General features: G+C 40.0%; 1 pseudogene; it reads right to left on the minus strand.

Moving 5' to 3' along the window:
• Nucleotides 1-5,906: 5,906 nt before the first annotated feature.
• Nucleotides 5,907-8,636, minus strand: LOC119508820 (annotated as a pseudogene).
• Between the last annotated feature and the right edge of the window lie 4,041 nt (nucleotides 8,637-12,677).

Here is a 12,677-nt window from a genome sequence, read left to right on the forward strand (position 1 = left end):
TAACAAGACTCTCTCCAACGAATTTGCTCTGAGGAGAATCTGCAAACTCAAGGGTTAAGTCTCCCCAGGGCCAAGTTTTCACAGCACAGACAACAGATTTAATTTGCTTCAAAACTGTTGCATGTTACATGGATGAACCTGGAAGACATCATGTTGAGTGAAATAAGCCAGGCACAAAAGGACAAATATTGTATGATCTCACTGATATGAAACAATTAGAATAAGCAAACTCAGAGTCAGAATCTAAAATATAGGTTCCCAGGGGAGGGGATGAAGATAGGAAATGGGAAGTTAAGGCTTAAAATGTACAGCATTCCTACTTGGAATGATGAAAATGTTTTGGTAATGGATGGTGGTGATGGCAGCTCAACATTGTGAATGCAATTAACAGCACAGAAATATATATCTGAGTGGTGACTAAAGGGGGAAAGGTTAGATTGTATATATGGTAACAGAATAAATCTTTTTTTAAAAATCCATGAACTATGCTACCCAAACAGTGAACCCTAAGTTAAACCAGGGACTTTAATTAATAGTACAATTATGAAAATGTGCTATCATCAATTGTAACAAATGTTCCACACCAATGCAAGGTGTTGGTGGTGGGGTGGTATAGGGGAATCCTGTATTTTATGCATGAGTTTGCATGATTATTCTGCAAACTCACAACTTCTCTAAAAAAGAAGTAAAATAAAAAGAAGAGACAAATGACTTGAGAGGTTTCAAGTACAAAAAAACAAAACAAAACAAAACAAAAAACTGTTGTTTACTGATATCTTAAACTATGTGGCCTTTTTTTAAAAAATTCAGTTTCATTGAGATATATTCACATACCCTACAATCATCCACAGTGTGCAATCAATTGTTCACAGTACCATTATACAGTTGTGCATTCATTACAAAAAATCAATTTTCGAACACTGTCATTACTCCAATAAAATAAAATAAAATAAAATAATAAAAACAAGAATAAAAATACAAGAAGAACACCCGAAACATTCTATCTCCCATCCCCCCTTTTATTCATTTACTTTTTGTTACCATTTTTCTACTCATCTGTCCATACACTGGATAAAGGGAGTGTCAGTCACAAGGTTTTCATGATTACACAGTCACACCATAAAAGCTATATAGTTATACAATCCTCTTCAAGAATCAAGGCTACTGGGTTGCAGGTCAACAGTTCCAGGTATTTCCTTCTAGCTATTCCAATATACTAACAACTAAAAATGGTTATCTATATAACACATAAGAATAACTTCCAGAATGACTTCTTGACTCTATTTGAAATCTCTCAGCCACTGAAACTTGATTTTGTTTCATTTCTCTTCCCCCTTTTTGGTCAAGAAGACTTTCTCAATCCCATGATGCCAGGTCCAGGCTCATCCCTGGGAGTCATGTCCCATGTTGAAGGGAGATTTCCATCCCTGGGAGTCATGACCCATGTAGAGGGAGGGCAGTGAGTTTACCTGCCAAGTTGGCTTAGAGAGAGAGGCCAATCTGAGCAACAAAAGAGCTTCTCAGGGGGTGACTCTTGTGCACAATTTTAAGTAGGCTTAGCCTCTCCTTTGCAGTAATAAGCTTCACAAGGCAAGCCCCAAGATGGACGGCTTGGCCTTCTAAATTGGTAGTCCCCAATTCTTGTGAGAATAGCAGTAATTCCCCAGGTAGAGAAGTCTAATATTTCCACATTTTCCACCAGTCCCTCAGGGGGGCTCTACAAATACATTTTTATTCTCTGCCCAAATTACTTTGGGGTGTGTGGGGGTTTCATACTAACCTAGTAGAAACCAACTAGATCTCACTCCCTATTTAAAGTTCCACATATTTATGGTGTTTGTGTAAACTGACCATACAAGTTAAATTATCTGGTGTGCTACTGAAAATATAGATTTTGCATCAAATAAACCTCTTCCTTTGGTCTTACAAAATTTGAAGTTTTAACACACTGTCAATATCATCCTTTATCCTTTAGTGTGACTTGTCTTTGCCCTAACCAGATCTGCTTCATTCATATCTCTAACTGAATTCTGAACTCTTTTTCAGCTTTTTTAACAGTTGCTCTATGAGGTAATACTGACATTCCTAGCTGCCGAACTCTAACTCTGGGTCTCGGGTGTCACATAGATACTTGAAGTTCTAGGGACAGACCAGGTTATTCACAAAGAGCTCAGAATCTTGGAATTTATAGATAACCATTATAACTCAGGAAGAAATGTGGCTGCTATAAGAGCTTACAATCTAGAGACCTTTACAATAAGCCTTCCCCTGATAACCTGTGCTCTAAGATTCAATTCTCAGAGTTTGCACATTATAGTTAGTCTGTATTAGTGAGGGGTTATAATGTTTGCCTTTTTGTTTCTGGAGTATTTCACTCAAAATGTTGTCCTCAAGATCCATCCACTTAGTAGCATGCCTCACAACTTCATTTCTTCTTGCAGCCACTCAATATATTATTGTATTCATACACCACAGTTCACCATTCTGTTCATCAGTTGATGTACCCTTAGGTCACCTCCATCCATTGCAAATTGTGAATACTGCCACCATAAACACCAATGTGCAAATGTCCATTCATGTCCCTGCTCTCAGTTCTTTCAAGTATATACCCAATAATGAGGTTGCAGGATCTTACGGTAACCCCATACTTAGCTTCTTGTGGAACCACCACACTGCCCTCCAGATGGACTGTAACATTTTACTTCCCCAGCAACAGTGAATAGGTACCTCCCTCTATCCTTGTTTTCTCCAGCACTTGTATCCCACTGTATTTTTCCCCCTGCAATTTTATAGTGATATATTCACATACCATACAATCATCCATGGTGTACAATCAATTGTTCAGCGTATCATCATATAGTGTGCATTCATCACCACAATCAGCCCTTGAACACATTACTCCACAGAAATTTAAAATAAGAATAATAAAAAGGATGAAAGAAAAAATAAAATAAAATAAAATAAAAAGGTCAGACAGCACCACCACCACCACCACCAAGAATCCCATACCCCTCCCTTATATCCCTCTCTTATAGATATTTAGCTTTCGTATATTGCCTTTGTTACAATTAGTGGCAGCATATTACAATGATACTGTTGTCTATATGTTCTAGTTTTCCTTGATCATATTTTTCCCCCAAACCATCCCACTCTCAACACCTTGCAAAGTTGACATTCATTTGTTCTCCTACATGTAAAAACATTTTTATATTTGTACCTTAATCACCATCATTGACCACTTTAGATTTCACTAAGTTATTCAGTCCCAGTCTTTGTCTTCTATCTTTCCTTCTGGTGTCATACATGTCCCTAGCCTTCCTCTTTCACCTTTACTCACATCCTTGTTCAGTGTACTTACAATAATTGTGCTACCTTTACACAGTATTATGCTATCCATTTTTGGATCTACACAGTCAATCTTGTTGAACATTCTATACTCCTTCAACATTAAATTCCTTTTCTCTACCCTCTTTCTATCTCCTGATAAACTGTGTTCTCAGCTTGAACTCTCAAACTTTGCTCATTAATGTTAGTTCATATTACTGAGACTATACCGTATTTGTCCTTTTGTTTTTGGCTAATTTCACTCAAAATGACATCCTCAAGTTCATGCACATTGTTATATGCTCTGTGACTTTATTCTGTCTTACAGCTGCATAATACTCCATCATACATGTAAACCATGATTGGTCATCCACTCGTCTGTTGATGAACATTTGGGCTGTTTCCATCTCTTGGCAATCGTGAATAACGCTGCTATAAATTTCAGTTTACAAGTGTCCAGTCGTGTCTTAGCTTTCACTTCCTCTGAGTATATACCTAGTAATGGAATAGCTGGATCATATGGCAAATCTATACTTAGCTTCCTGAGGAATTGCCACCCTGCCTTCCAGAGTGGCTGCACCATTCTACATTCCCACCAACAATGAATAAGTGTGCCTCTTTCTCCACATCCTCTCTAGCACTTGTAACTTTCTGTTTTTTGGATAATGGCTATTCTGGTAGGTGTGAGATGATATCTCATTGTGGTTTTGATTTTCATTTCCCTTATAGCCAGTGAAGTTGAGCACCTGTTCACATGTTTTTGAGCCATTTGTATTTCCTCTTCAGAAAAGTGTCTATCCATGTCTTTTGCCCATTTTTAAATTGGGTTGTCTTTTTGTTGTTGAGTTGTAGACTATCTGGTCTTTACATAAAAAAACATGGTTGTCATAAAATCCATGGACTCCAGTTGGATTTGAGGCAAACTGTGCCAATAGAATGACCCAAGACATCTTTACAAGGTGGTGATGTCATCGTGGAAGGACTGGTCAGGTAAGTTGAGGAATCAGGTGGCATTGAACCTTCTCAGAGACTCTTATGGCAGGTGGCACAATAGAGGTTTAGCAGACAAGTTCTTGGCACCCCTTCTAACCCAAATATTTCTACATTTTTATTACCAGAATGGTTCCCCTCCTTTACTTGTAGAGTCCAAAAGGATTCTCTTAGATTACAGGTTTTCCCAGCTCTCTTATCATGGGACCAAGGAGAAGCTGGCCAGAGTGAAGGTTATCCCACAAAGGATGTTTAGTGCAATCTATTGTTCTCATGGTGGATGGTTCTTTTCATCTGATAGATTCTGTTTCTAGCTATTTAGAATGATCTAGAAGATCAGGTTTTAAGGAAGAGCCCCATCTCACTCTCTATTAGCTATGGTCCTACTCTATAAAGTTCTTGAGATACAGGGACATGGCTGACGCTGCACTGTTAAATTTTTTTGCCCATCTCCTTATGGAAATATGATCTGTAGGATAAGAAGAGTTTTTTGTTTGTTTTTTTGTTTTTTCCACATAAGGAAGCATTTATTTGAGGCTTAATATGAAATCATACAAATAAAATTTATATAAACACAAGTCCACACCAAGGCATAACACAGATAGCAAAGAACAAAGTAAAAACAAAGAAAACTATTTGGTAGCTATATACAGTTCCTTGTACACTAGAAAGTCTTTTACGAAATAATCATCTTAGATCAACAGAAGCCCAATCTTCAACATCAATCTGTAAGATGGGTTACTTTAGCATTTCTTCCTCTTTTCTTCAAAGTCCTCCTTTAGTATGACTGGTAGTTGTTTTGGTGATTGCCATGCCCTCAAGATGCCTTGCCATAAGTGCTCTGTTGGTCAATGTAGTCTGCATATCCCTGTCCATATCCATAGTTCCCACAGTCATATACAGTATAATCGCATTCACCATAGCAACTACATTTTTGATTACCACCATGGGCCCTATTATAATTTCCATATCCTTGACATAATAATTATTAAATCCTTGGTTCCAGTTTTGGCCCTGACCTTGTCCACAACCTCTAGTACCTCCTCTTCCAGCAGCTGTAGCCCCTCTTCCTCCCTTCTGTTGTTGCTTTGTCTACTTATACACCTCTTTGGGTGGTGCAACTTTGATTTCACACTTCCCAGAACCAATCTGATGATATCTGCTTTCTGATAATTTCTTTACTGGCTCTTCATCTGTATATGTGATTAAGTAAAATCCTCCTCTTTCATTTGTTTTTGTATCCATGGGAAGTTCAAAATTTTTGATCTCTCCAAATGTTCCAAAATATTCTTTTATTTGCTTTTTAGAAGTATCTGGGCTCCACCCACCCACAAAAACTTTTTTTTTTTGGCGGGGGGGAGTGGCAGGGAGCAGGGGTTCCTTTTAAAGGCTTTGTCCTTTTAGGGTCTATCAATTTGCTATCCAGTTTATCTTCTTTCAGTTCTGAAACCTTACCAAACACTAGCAACATCTTTTAAAAGCACAAATCCAAATCCATTTGCTTTTCCAATGACTGGATCTGTTTTAATCGTGCAGTGTACAACTTCTCCAAATAGAGACAAAGGGTAGATCTTTCTTGCTTGTATCCCAGCTCAAGCCTCCAATAAACAGTTCACTGTCATCCTGCTGATTCTTGCCCGCGTTAATTTGGATCCCTCTGCAAATTCCTCTCGGCTGCTGTACCGGGTCATGTCCTCCCTGGTGGCGGAGGTGTCGGCAGGGGGCGCTAGCGCGCGGACCGAGGCGGGGCCACAGCGGCCCGGGCAGCCGAGCGTCGTCTGGAACTGGATTCAAGATGGCGGCCGAAAAGCGTAAGTACAGTAGGATGATTTATACAAATTTTAGGCCCTAGGTTTCACTGAAAATATTCTTGATTTTTTTTTATATAGTTAGCTCATCTCAAATAATTACATGGGTTCATTAAGCAAAGCTTTGTAACTAGTGTGCTCCCAAAGGGTTATCCTGTCTCAATATCGACTTCCTCAGGACAGTCAAGAGGAACTTGCAGCGGTCTGAGCTTCCAAGTTGGTTATCTTCGGCATTAGAGTCGCTTCAGTTTTCCTAAATGTGTTACTTTTTTTTTTTTCTTATTAAACTTTGTTTTATTAGGTCTTAAAATTCTGTGACAGATTCTTGGTCAAGTTCTTTCCATTTTAAAAGTACTGATTTTAAAAACTAATAATTTAAAACTGCCACACAAAAGAAACAAATGGTCCATAAAGCATTCTTTTCCATCTGAAGCGTTTACAATGCATTGTTATCCTTAACTAGCCTTTTGCTATTAAATTTAAATGGTCGATTCAGACAAAGAGTTCTGAGACTGTTCTTCCACCGCTGATTAAGATTGGGGTGGCAGGTGTTAGGGATAATATTCATTTAGCCTTCTGAGCTTTCTGGGCAGATTTGGTGACCTTGCCAGTTCCAGCAGTTTCTTGTCCACTGCCTTGATGACACCCACAGCTACTGGTTGTCTCGTATCATGAATAGCAAAACGACCCAGAGGAGCATAGTCAGAGAAGCTCTTGCCAGGAAGTATATCAACAATGGCGGCATCACCAGATTTTAGAATTTGGGGCCATCTTCTAACTTCTTACCAGAACAGTGATCAAACTTCTCCTTCAGCTCAGCAAACTTACAAGCAATGTGAGCTGTTTGACAATCCAACAGAGGTGCATAGCCTGCTCTGATTTGGCCTGGATGGTTCAGGATGATCACCTGAGCGGCAAAGCCAGCTGCTTCCAGTGGTGGGTCATTTTTGCTGTTACCAGTCTTGTTGCCACAATGATCATCTTTTACAGACACATTCTTGACATTGAAACCCAAATTGTCCCCAGGAAGAGCTTCACTCAGAACTTCATGGTGCATTTCAACAGTCTTTACTTCAGTCGCAGTGATGACCACCACACTATGCCTGCTTTGAGAACACTGGTCTCCACTCAGGCCATGGGGACAGTACTGATACCATCAGTTTTTTGTTTGTTTGTTTGTTTTTACATCCTGGAGGGGCAGAGGCAAGGGCTTGTAAGTAGGATGAAAAGGTGGTACCACTGACGCCATTCTTATGGGTGAGTTTCTATTCCTTGAACTAAGGCATATGAGCACTTGGCTCCAGCATGTTATCATTCTAACCAGAAATTGGCAAAATGTTACTGGGTCAGGGTTGTGACCAATTTTCTTAAAGGAGGCGCTGACTTCCTTAGTGATTTCCTCATACCTCTTCTGGCCATGTGGTGGAATCCATTTTGTTAACATCAGCAGTTAGTTGCCTCACATCCAGCATGTAAGCCAAAAGGGCATACTCACGGGTCTGCCCATTCTTGGAGATACCGGTTCCAAATTCACCTACATCAACAATCAGAACAACACAGTTAGCCTGAGATGTACCTGTAATCATGTTTTTTATAAAGTCTCTGTATCCTGGGCATCAATAGTGGTCACATAATACATGCTGGTCTTACATTTCCACAGGGAGATAACAATGGTGATGCCAGGATCATGTTCAGCTTTCAGTTTATCCAAGACCCAGGCATACTTGAAGGAGCCCTTTTCCATCTCAATAGCCTCCATCTCAAATTTTTCAGTGGTTCTTTTGTTGATTCCACCATGCCTGTAGGTCAGATGGCCAGTAGTGGTGGACTTGCCCAAATCTGTATGTCCAAGGATGGCAATGTAATCTGAGTCTTTTCCTATCCCATTTTTGGCTTCAGCTTCAGCGATGGTTTTCACAACACCTGTATTCCAGTGGCAAACCCATTGCAGAAAAGCTAAATGTGTTTTTTAAAGTGTGCCAAGATGTGAAAAAGTCTGGAATGTTCTGCCTTTCAAAGTACAGTCTTTCACCAGGTGTCTCTTTACAGTGCATATGGAAATAACCAGCAACTTCTAACACGTTCCACAAGTGTCCTGGAAGTGAACTGCACCACACCAAAATGGCTACCCCAAAAGCTTGTTCTTCTAGAATCACTGTGCTCCTTTTGCTATTATTTAAGCCAGAGGCGTGGTGTAGCCATGGCTGACACCCAGGCAGACTCAGGGGATATAGTTCAGACTCCTGTCCTGCTCTGGTTGCTGCAGATGCTATTTATGCCAATTCTTTTGTAGTCCACAGTGGTCCCTCCCTTCCATGTCAACTTCTGTTACAGATGCTCCTCACTGGGACTAACTTTTAGATGCGCTTGGACGACCTTTTCCCTAAGACCTAAGCTTGCCACCAGATTGCGTTTGATCAAAGAACAATGCTTCTGAGATGAGAACCCACATTCCCTTTCCCTTCCAAACCATAGTATAGAAGCCAGCTCACCAGTTCTGTCTCCTCCCAACATGGTGAGTTATCCCTCCAGGATCTTATTGTCCTTCCAGCTCTCTGCCTGGCTTAGTCCAGACTTGTTTTCAAAACTTTTGCCCTCAAACAGAAGGGTGTGTGTGTGTGTGTGTGTATGTGTGTGTGTTTTACAAGAGAACACTAGAACTTTCTCAAATGTAGATATTCTATCACAAACATTTTTATACTGTTTACCATCTCATGGAGAACAAATATTATTAGATTATTTGAGATTTGAATTTTCTTGTCATGGGTTTTTTACTCTGGGTTTGGGAATCTGTTTGAGCTGAACTACAAGTGCTCAAGTTAGAGCAGCATTGGTCAATGCTTATATAGAACCTGAACTTCACTACTATCATGAGGTTTGGAATCAAAGAGGCAACCTCTCCAGCGAATTATGCAAGAAATGTGTTGTCTACCTCCTTCCCTTCCTCCTACTTCCTTACTTTTCTAACCAGTTATTTGTTGACCTATAAGAGTTTTAGACAAGCTGGATGCATTCCTGTTTTCTAAAGAGGCCAGAATAACATGTATTCTTTCATTTACAAATATTATCTTGAGCAAGGAGTGGCCCAAATAGATAACTAGCCTGCTGTATAATTAATACCGGAAAGAAGCATTAGAGTGCAATTGTTCTTGCTTTCAGTTTCTTCAATTTTTATTGCTTTCAATAATCAGTTGTACAACTTTTAACATGTTTGCAAATAACAATTTCATGTAATGGGTTTCCTCATTTATCTGACTTAGGTTCTGTTTTGTAGGAAGTAAATGCTGCAGGAACTGCCAGGAAGTAATATCACTCAATGCATGGTATCGTATGCATGGTTTACTAAAACAAATTTTTTGGTTGTTGACAAGAAAGCTTGGATATAGGTGCTTTAAAAATTGTCCATCCTAGAAATACAGACCACAATTCCATATGGAGTAGAACTTTGGGAATTGCCTGCCAATTTTTCTATCCAGTGGCTATGAATTGGCCTTCTAGTAAGATCTAATTCTCTGTTCATCTCCTCAGTGTCCACAAAAGGAACATAATCCTATCTTCAGGTCAATTATCTCTTTCCAAAATAGAGTCACAGTAGAGCAGGTAACTGCCAGTAGCTATACAGCAGGCACCAGCTCATCATCACCCAAGAGTTGAAAGAAATGATATTCTTGTAGGGCTACTTGAAGGCACTCAGTCCATCTACTCTTTCTGACAGCCTAAGGTCTATCTCTGGCCAAGCCAGACCAACAGGGAACTGGACCTTATCAAATTGATTGACACAGGGCATACAAGCCTGCTCCACAAAAGGAGATCCCAACCCAGGTTTGAAATGTTGGATGCTTTCCATAGGAAGTGATGTCTAAGGTGAGACCTGAAAGATAAGTAGGATAATAAGCACGCAGAGAAAGCTAGGGTAAAAAGGAACCAAAAGGTGAGAGAGAGCACAGAATGTTGAAGAAACTGAGGACAGCTCAATGTAGCTAGAGCACAGAGTAGAACGTAGGGAGTAGTAACAGGTCAAGTAGGCAGAAAGGCAGGAGACACACTATGCAAACACTTGAAACTTAGCTATCTGAAGAATTTTTACTTTATCCTAATAGCAACAAGGATCCACTGAAAAGTTTTAAGCAAGGGGAATGGAGAGCAGTGATGAGTTGAGATGTGCCTTTTTGAGAAATTTCACTGGTTGCACTGCGGTGATAAAGGGTACAATTGGAGACAAGACTAGAAACTGGAAGACCACTTGGTAAGTTGTTGTGGCAATCTGGGTGGCAGATGGTGGTGGATGCAGAGAAGTTGTTTTATTTATTATCAGGCACCCCATCTGCAGCTACAACCTCTCACTTGGTTTTCGTATTTCCTGATTGCGCCATGAATCAGGGATCCCCAGATCCTCCTATGTTCAATGATTCATTAGGAAGACTCATAGGATTCAGAATATACTTGCACTCATAGCTATGATTTATTACAGCCAAGGGATACAAAGCAAAATCAGCAAAAGGCAAAGGAGCATGGGGCGAAGTCCAGAGGGAACCAGGCACAAGATTCCAAGGGCATAATTCCCCCAGCAACAAGTTGTGACAATGTGTGTGAAATGTTTTCTACCAGAGAAGTTCATTAGAGGCGCGATGTTTTGATGGGGGGACTGGTCATGTAGGCATCCTTTGCCTGGCACTTACCAAAATTCCAGACTCTGAGAAAGAAAGAATGTTCAGCATAAAGCATGTTGTTTGCACAAAAGTTTAGCCATAGGCGCTTTCTCAGCCTATAACCTTGGCCTCTTGGGGAGTTCCCTAAGATCAGTTGACTGAGGAAGAGAAAACTTGGGCCTGATTCACAGATGGTTCTGTACAACATGTGGGTAACAACCAAAAGTGGACAGCTGCAGCGCTATATCCCCTTTCTGGGACATCTCTGAAGAACAGTGGTGAAAGGACATCCTTCCAGTGGGCAGAACTTCTAGCAGTGCACTTGGTTGTTCATTTTGCTTGAAAGGAGAAATGGTCAGAGGTTAATTTGTGTACTGATTCTTGGGCTGTGGCTGATGGTTTGGATGGATGGTCAGGGACTTGGAAAGAACATGATTGAAAAATTGGTGACACAGAGATCTGGGGGAGGTATGTGGATAGATTTTCTGAATGGCCAAAAACCATGAAGATGCTTGTGTCCCATGTGATTGCTCACTAGCAGGTGACTTCAGCAGAGGAGGATTTTAATAATCAAGTGGGTAGGATGATCTATTCTGTGGATACCAGTTGGCCTCTTTTCCCAGCCATTCCTGGCTCACATGGGCTTACCAACATGGACTTCCACTCACCAAGGGTAATTTGGCAACAACCACTGCCAGCAGCAGAGACCAAACACTCAATCCCTGATATGTCACCATTCCCCGAGGTGATCAGCCTGCCATCTAGTGGTAGATTGATTACATTGGACCACTTCCATCATGGAAGGGGCACCATTTCATTCTTACTGGAATAGACATTTACTCCAGATATGGTTTTACCTTTCCGGCATGCAGTGGTTCTGCCAAAACTACCATCCCTGGACTTACAGAATACCTTATCCACCATCATGGTATTCTACCCATCCCTGCTTCTGATCAAGGAACCCACTTTACAGCAAATGAAGCGTGGGAATGGGCATGAGCTCGTGGAGTTCGCTCGTCTAACCATGTTCCCCATCATCCTGAAGCAGCTGGATTGATAGAATGGTGGAATGGCCTTTCAAGTATTCAGTGCCAACTGGGTGACGATACCTTGCAAGGCTAGGGCAGTGTTCTGTAGGAGGCAGTACATACTCTAAATCAGCACCCACCCTATAATAAATCTCATAATACACAAACACAGAGTTCTGTTTCTCTAGAGAACCCTAATACAAACTAAAAAACTCTTAGAAGAAAATATAGGGGTAAATTTTAATGACCTTGGCTTTGGCAATGTTTTCTTGTATATGACACCAAAACCACAAGCAACAAAAGAAAAAAATGGATAAATTGGACTTCATCAAAATTAAAAGCTTTTGTGCTTCAAAGGACACAAGAAAATGAAAAAACACACAGAATGGGAGAAAACAGGTGAAAATCATATATCTGATTATGGACTTGTATCTAGAATATATAAAGATTCTTACAACTCAAGAATAAAATGACAGATAACTAATTTTTAAAATGGTCATTGGCAGATGAGTAGAAAAATGGGGACAAAAATTAATTGAAAAATAGGGTAGGATGGGGGATGGGACGTTTTAGGTTTTCTTTTTTTACTGTTATTTTTATTCTTCTTTTTTGGAGTAATGAAAATGTTCAAAAATTGATTGTGGTGATGAAGCACAACTATACAATGGTACTCTGAACAATTGCTTGTACACTGTGGATGACTGTATGGTATGTGAATATATCTCAGTAAAACTGAATTTTAAAAAATAGGCAAAGGACTTGAATAGACATTTGTCCAAAGAAGATACACAAATGGCCAATAAATATATTAAAAGATTCTTGACATCATTAGTCATCGGGGAAATGCAAACCAAAACTATAATCAGATTTCACTTCAT

The sequence above is a fragment of the Choloepus didactylus genome, chromosome 14, assembly GCF_015220235.1.
Source record: "Choloepus didactylus isolate mChoDid1 chromosome 14, mChoDid1.pri, whole genome shotgun sequence".
Lineage (NCBI taxonomy): Eukaryota > Metazoa > Chordata > Mammalia > Pilosa > Megalonychidae > Choloepus > Choloepus didactylus.